The sequence below is a fragment of the Triticum dicoccoides genome, chromosome 4A (assembly GCF_002162155.2).
Source record: "Triticum dicoccoides isolate Atlit2015 ecotype Zavitan chromosome 4A, WEW_v2.0, whole genome shotgun sequence".
In the NCBI taxonomy this organism is placed as follows: Eukaryota; Viridiplantae; Streptophyta; class Magnoliopsida; order Poales; family Poaceae; genus Triticum; species Triticum dicoccoides.
The window spans coordinates 266,949,215-266,956,010 of NC_041386.1; positions in this window are offsets into that span (position 1 = coordinate 266,949,215).

Sequence of the window (6,796 nt, forward strand, 5' to 3'; positions counted from 1 at the left end):
GCTAACCAGAGAGTTGGTCAGGCAAACTCGGTGGGACCGATTTGCTCTTTCGGTGAGACCGAAAAGTTATACATTGCAATCTCGGTGGGACCGATTCGCTCTTTCGGTGAGACCGAAAAGTTACGAAAGGGAAACAGAGAGTTTGCAATCCCATCTCGGTGAGACTAAGATCCCTATCGGTAGAACCGATTTGCTAGGGTTTGGCAGTGGCTTATGACAAGTGAAACTCGGTGGCGCCGGATAGAAAGAATCGGTATGACCGAGTTTGGATTAGGGTTTAGGTCATATGTGGATATGGGAAAGTAGTTGAGGGTTTCGGAGCATATCACTAAGCACATGAAGCAAGAGGCTCATTAAGCAACACCTCATCCCTCCTTGATAGTATTGGCTTTTCCTAAAGACTCAATGTGATCTTGGATCACTAAAATATAAAATGAAGAGTCTTGACTTTTGAGCTTGAGCCAATCCTTTGTCCTTAGCATTTTGAGGGTTCCACTTTCACATCCATGCCATGCCAATCATTGAGCTTTCCTGAAATAATCATCTTGGAATAGCATTAGCTCAATGAGCTATATGTTGTTATGAATTACCAAAACCACCTAGGGATAGTTGCACTTTCAAATACAAGGAAGAACAGCCTCGCGGGGGTCTGCTCTTGGCTGGGGCGATGAACTGCTGGGAGGATTTCAGTCACCCATCTCTCTCTCTCCGATTGTTGACGCCCCAACCTCTAGCCTCTCTCTCTCTGATTCTTTCTCTCCTCTGATTATCTGATTTTCCTCGATCCCCCCTTGCCTTGTGGGTGGCTGGTCCTATTTATAGAGGCCCTGGTCCTCTTCCCAAATATCGAGCGGGAAGGGAGCCAACAATGGCGGGCTAATTTGAAGGGGGACAGCTAGTACCAGCTATCCTGACAAAAGTAGTCTTCGCCTGCACAAAGCTCTGGTGGTGACACCGTCTTGGGCTCCACAATGACCTCTGTCTTGCAGTCCTCCTGGTCTTGGTCTTGTTGCACCGAAATGGCAACCTTTGCCTGATGCCTCGGTACTCCGCGGCTGCGCTTGCTCCCTTTGCACCAAAGAGGAAAGGAGGACACTGCGCGGGCTGGCGCCCGCCTGGCGCCCTTGGTCGCCATGGCTTGCGTCACGGGCACCTCATGAGGTACCCCACCTTGATCTCTCCGCCTCCTCGTGAGCTAGCCTGGTGAGGCCGTGCCTGAGGAAGCTCCGCGTCGTCCGCCCCGCGAGGCTTGGCCCCTCGCGAGGGTCTTGGGTCTGTGTTGATGAAGATGGGCCGTGCTGGGCCCCCCTTTAAGCCACGCCACAGGCCGCAGGCAGGCAAGTCTGGGGACCCCCATTCCTAGAACGCCGACAAGGACTACACGGGTCTGCAAGAGAGGCCGCACTCTTCCGTGTCTGCTTACGTTATGCATTGCTTAATATGATGGCATGCTACTTTATCATCGTGTTCACCTATTAGACTCCGACTCAGGTCCAAACTTATGCTGAAACTTGAGTTTTTCAATGGTTGTGGGGTACATATTGGGGCAGCAATCAGTACTATTTGTCTACTATCTGGTTAATCTCGGGTGTCTACTATGAGTTTCATGTTGGGTGTAAACAAACATTAAAGGAGCCATTATCTGTATTTTTTAACTAAAGCTATTATCTGCACGCTATCATTTGTTTTGGGTCTATCCATAGTTTGCTACCATCACTCTGGATTTTTGCATGCACTCCTTACATAATCTCACTATGTTTTATTCCTATGCATGTCAGTTATTGTATACAATGGAACTGAACATGTACAGAAAAAGAGACGAGCCTTTCGTGGCAATAAAATTTCATGCAGACGTCGCTCCATGGTGGGCGCAAAGGCTGCCCCCTCCACCCATTTCAGATCGTAATCAAGAGGAAGATAACTGTTCTAAGGGGGATTCAGAAGCAGAAGACCACTCCTATTTACTGCATGAGGTCTTCACTCTAACTTGGCATGCTGATGTTGGTAAAATCATGCATATGGTGCCTTGCATTACTTACTGTATACATCAAAGATGTCATCTGCTTAGTTTAGACATGCTTTGTGTCAATGCCATCTGTTTAGTTTCTTCATCATATATGTGAATCATGCAATGCCATCTTATTTAGCCAGGCATCATATATGTGAATTTTGCAATGCCACCTTGGTTAGCCAGTCATCTTATATGTGAATTATATCATCACATCATTTTTTTATTATGTGTTAAATTTGTCAACAATTTTAGTACATTCAATTACTCTTCCCGTGCATCAACCATTCGGCACGTTCATGGAAAAATCTGGAGTGGAAACAAGGTCTTCAGAGCAGACAATGCTATCTGACGAAGCGCATGTCTTGCTGGTTACAGATAGCTCCTCAAAGGAGGATTCAGAGACAGATGACCAGTCCTATTCCCCCCGAGGTGCATGCTCTAACTTGGCAGGGTTATGTTGCTCATATCGTGCGTATGGTATCTTGCATTGCTATGTCATTTGCTTAGTTTAGACATGCTTTCTGTGAATGCCACCTGTTTAGTGTCTAATTACCATATATGTGAATTATGCAATGCCATCTTGTTGCAAGACATTATATATGTGAATTATGCAATGCTATCTTGTTGCAAGGTATTATATATGTGAATTGTGCAATGCCATGCTGTTTAGCCAAGCGTCATATATGTGAATTATATCATGCCGTCCTTTTTTGTATTTCTCATTGCTTTTGTCGACAATGTTTGTATATTCAACTGCTCTTCCTGTGCATCAGCCGTTTGAATTGGTGATGGAGAAATCTGGAGTGAAAACAAGGTCTTCAGAGCAGACAATGCTATCTGGTGAAGCAGATATCTTGCTGGTTACAAATAGCTCTTCAGAGGAGGATTCAGAGGCAGCTGACCAATCCTATTATCCTCCTGAGGTGTATGCCCAAACTTGGCAGGGTTATATTACTCATATCATGCATATGTTGTATTGCAATGCTTAGTTTTTACATCATATACATGATATTGAATGCCATTTCCTTAGTTGACACATCATATATGCAATTGCCCTCTTCTCACTTCCTTAGTATATAAATCATATATTTGAATTATATCATGCCATGATGTTTACATAGACAGCATGTATCTGAATTATGGCATGCCAACCCATTTTTTAAAGACATAATATAGTTATATCATCTCATCCTGTTCACACTTCACATAGTCATCATATTTTGAATTATGTCATTCTATCCATGAATTATATCATGCCATCATGTTTCCATCGATGGCATGTTTGTGATTTATGGCATGCCAACCACTTTAATAGACACATCGTATAGTTATATCATGTCATCCTGTTTACATAGTCATCATATTTTGAAGTATGTCATTCTATCCTGTTTAGTTAGCCATCATACATGTGAAATTGTGTCATGCTATCTTGTTTAATTAGCCATCATATATGTGAAATTATGTCCTGTTATTCTGTTTGGTTAGACAACATAAATGTGAATTATTTCATGCCCTGTTTTCTTCCCTACTATCCATTGCACCTGTCTATCTTACAATGTTTGTACATTCAATTACTTTTCTTGTTTATCAGCCATTTCAATTGGAGGAGGTGATGGCAGCATCTGTGGGAGTAAAAACACGGTCTTCAGAAAAGATCGTGCTACCTGTCGATGGAGATAGAACCACGGTTGTACTTGCCCAAGAACCAGCCCCACCACACATAACACAGACTCACACAGATTGTACCCCTACCCAGTTGGACAGAGAACCAGCTACACCCCTTCTAACCCCAACCCCAGCAGATACTAACCCAGTTCCCGTTGATAGAGCACCGTCTCCACCACAGAGCACCCAAACACGAGCAGTTAGTAAGGCAACTGCAGTGCCCAAAGCATGAGGACCACCACTCTGAACCCCAAGTCAACGCTTAAAGTAGAAGAATAATTGTTCTCAGGTCAGGTTTCGTAGCTATGGTTCATACTACTTTGCTCTCGCATCACTGTATTTACTCATACCAACTAATTTCAAATTTGAAGGATGCAATTGAAACTCCAATGGCGCATCAGGTATGTTTTAAACCTGTTTCTTTAACGTGTTTGTTGTTGTAACTTGCTCTATGTTGATTTCAGTTTCAACTAAAGAAACAGTTATATTCTCATGCCATGCACCTTACAAGTGTTGTTATTGCTGTGTAGTTTCCCACACTTATATTCTATCTAAGCTGCTTTGTCTTAAATAGATATGATTCGAATGATATCTATCTTGATTTGGCAACATAAAATAGAATGATATAGACCATACAATGACCATACTACATAGATATATGTTTGTTTCATGCTGTTATCCTGTCCACCTTACTACTGAACTGGTTTACCAAAATGAGTTTCATATACTACATTGTAAACCTGTGATGTGTTTGTTTATTTCTCTTTTAGAATGCGGATAAAATATTGGAGAAGAGTACCCCATTATGCAATGGTATAGGAAGTAATGCAGATAAGGTTCAAGATAGTGAGACATCCCTATTGGTCTCCAAGAATTCTGATAAAAACTATATTGAAGACACTGAGACAACCCCAAAGTCCTGTCTTGATGTAGTGTTCGAGTTACTGGCTACTACTACTGGCACCAGCTCTTCGAACTCGCTGCCTGAATCAGTTCGGCTTCTTGAGTCTGAACTTCAAGTTGAAAGACATCGATCAGATGTAATGCGACAGGAAGCCAAAGGACTAAGGAAGTCCTTGCAGAATTCAGATGCATACTTTCTGGTGCAACAACAAGTGCTAGAGGATTTAAGCGCCAAACAAGAGAAAGTTAATAAGCTTGCTAAGCATCTTGCCAGCATTATGGGTACCCATGATATTGTTTCTTGAGCTCTTTTGAAGTGGTTTCAGTTCTGGACTTGTTTTGCTGCGGCGTTTATATGCTGCTTTGTTCCCTATATTTTCCTGGTGGCAAACTCTGATGCCCAGTAGATGTAATATGTGTAATAGCCGTGATAGCCTAGCGTAAGTTTCTTACCTATTTATTTCCTTATTGTCTTGTTTATTTGTTTTCTTGTAGTCAGTACAGTACTTTTTCCGCGGTTTGCTAGTGGCCGCAATAACCAATTTTTTAAAACTAGGCCACATTAACCATGGCTACATATTTACTGTAGTTAACATGGGCCTCCTATGGGTCGTAGAAACAATGGGCCTTCTAAGGGCCATAGAAACAATGGGCCTTCTACGGGGCGTAGAAACCATGGGCCTTATACGGGCCGTTGACACAATGGGCCTTCTACAGGCCATATCATCAATGGGCCTTCTACGGGCCGTATGATCGGTTGGCCAAACATGGGCCAATAACAGACCACATTATGACCGTAAATGGGCTAGAGTTGAAATCGTCCATTCATGGGCCGATGTGACGCCCTCGATTCAATCGTACACTAATCATACACGCAAATGTGTACGATCAAGATCAAGGACTCACGGGAAGATATCACAACACAACTCTAGACACAAATTAAAATAATACAAGCTTTATATTACAAGCCAGGGGCCTCGAGGGCTCGAATACATAAGCTCGAAAACAAAAGAGTCAGCGGAAGCAACAATATCTGAGTACAGACATAAGTTAGACAAGTTTGCCTTAAGAAGGCTAGCACAAAAGCATCTACGATCGAAAAGGCAAGGCCTCCTGCCTGGGAGCCTCCTAACTACTCTTGATCGTCGGCATCCGTCACGTGGTAGTAGGCACCCTCGGGGTAGCAGCAGTCGTCAAAGGTGGCATCTGGCTCCTGGACTCCACCATCTGGTTGCAACAACCAGAAAGAAGAAAGAAGGGGGAAAAGGGGGAGCAAAGCAACCGTGAGTACTCATCCAAAGTACTCGCAAGCAAGGATCTACACTACATATGCAACATTATCAAAGGAAGGCTGTATATGTGGACTGGGCTGCAGAAATGCCAGAATAGAGAGAAGGTCTAGTCCTATCGAAGACTAGCATCTTCTCGAACCCACCATCTTGCAGCAACAGGAGGGAGTAGAGTAGCATAAAGTAAAGTGGTAGTAGTGTTATCAACCTCGGCCAGAGATCCTTTCTCGACTCCCTGCGAGAAAGCAATCCCAGAGCCATACTATCCAGTTATCTCCACAATCAAATCCTCATCACCATCCAGTTCTCATCACAAGTATCCAGTTCTAGTTGTATCGATCGGGATACAACTCCAAGTGTCCATTACCGTAGGACAGGCTATCGATAGATGTTTTCTTCCCTGCAGGGGTGCACCAACTTACCCACCACGCTCGATTGACTCCGGCCGGACACACTTTCCAGGGTCATGCCCGGCCTCGGCCAAACAATACGCCGCAACCCGACCTAGGCTTAATAGAGAGGCCAGCACGCCGGACTAAACCTATGCCCCCAGGGGTCATGGGCCATCTCCTCGGGAACTCCTGCACGTTGCGTGGGCGGCCGGTGAGCAGACCTAGCTACCTCCCTAAAAAGGCAGGAGCTTACCAGTCCAACCCGGCGCGCGCCGCTCCGTCGCTGACGTCTATTAAGCTTCGGCTGATGTACACGACACAGAACGCCCATACTATGCCCACGTGATGGTTAGTGCTATCAGGCCAGAGGCCCCTCGGATCAAATATCCAAATCGTAGTGGATTAGGAACGCGCGGTAACAAGCAGAGACTCACGAAAGATGTGACCCCGTTGCCCCGTCTCGAGGACTTGCGGCAAGGGCTAAGAATGCCCAGCCACGCCTCGTAATTATCTCACGGGCACCTTCCAGGTCAACC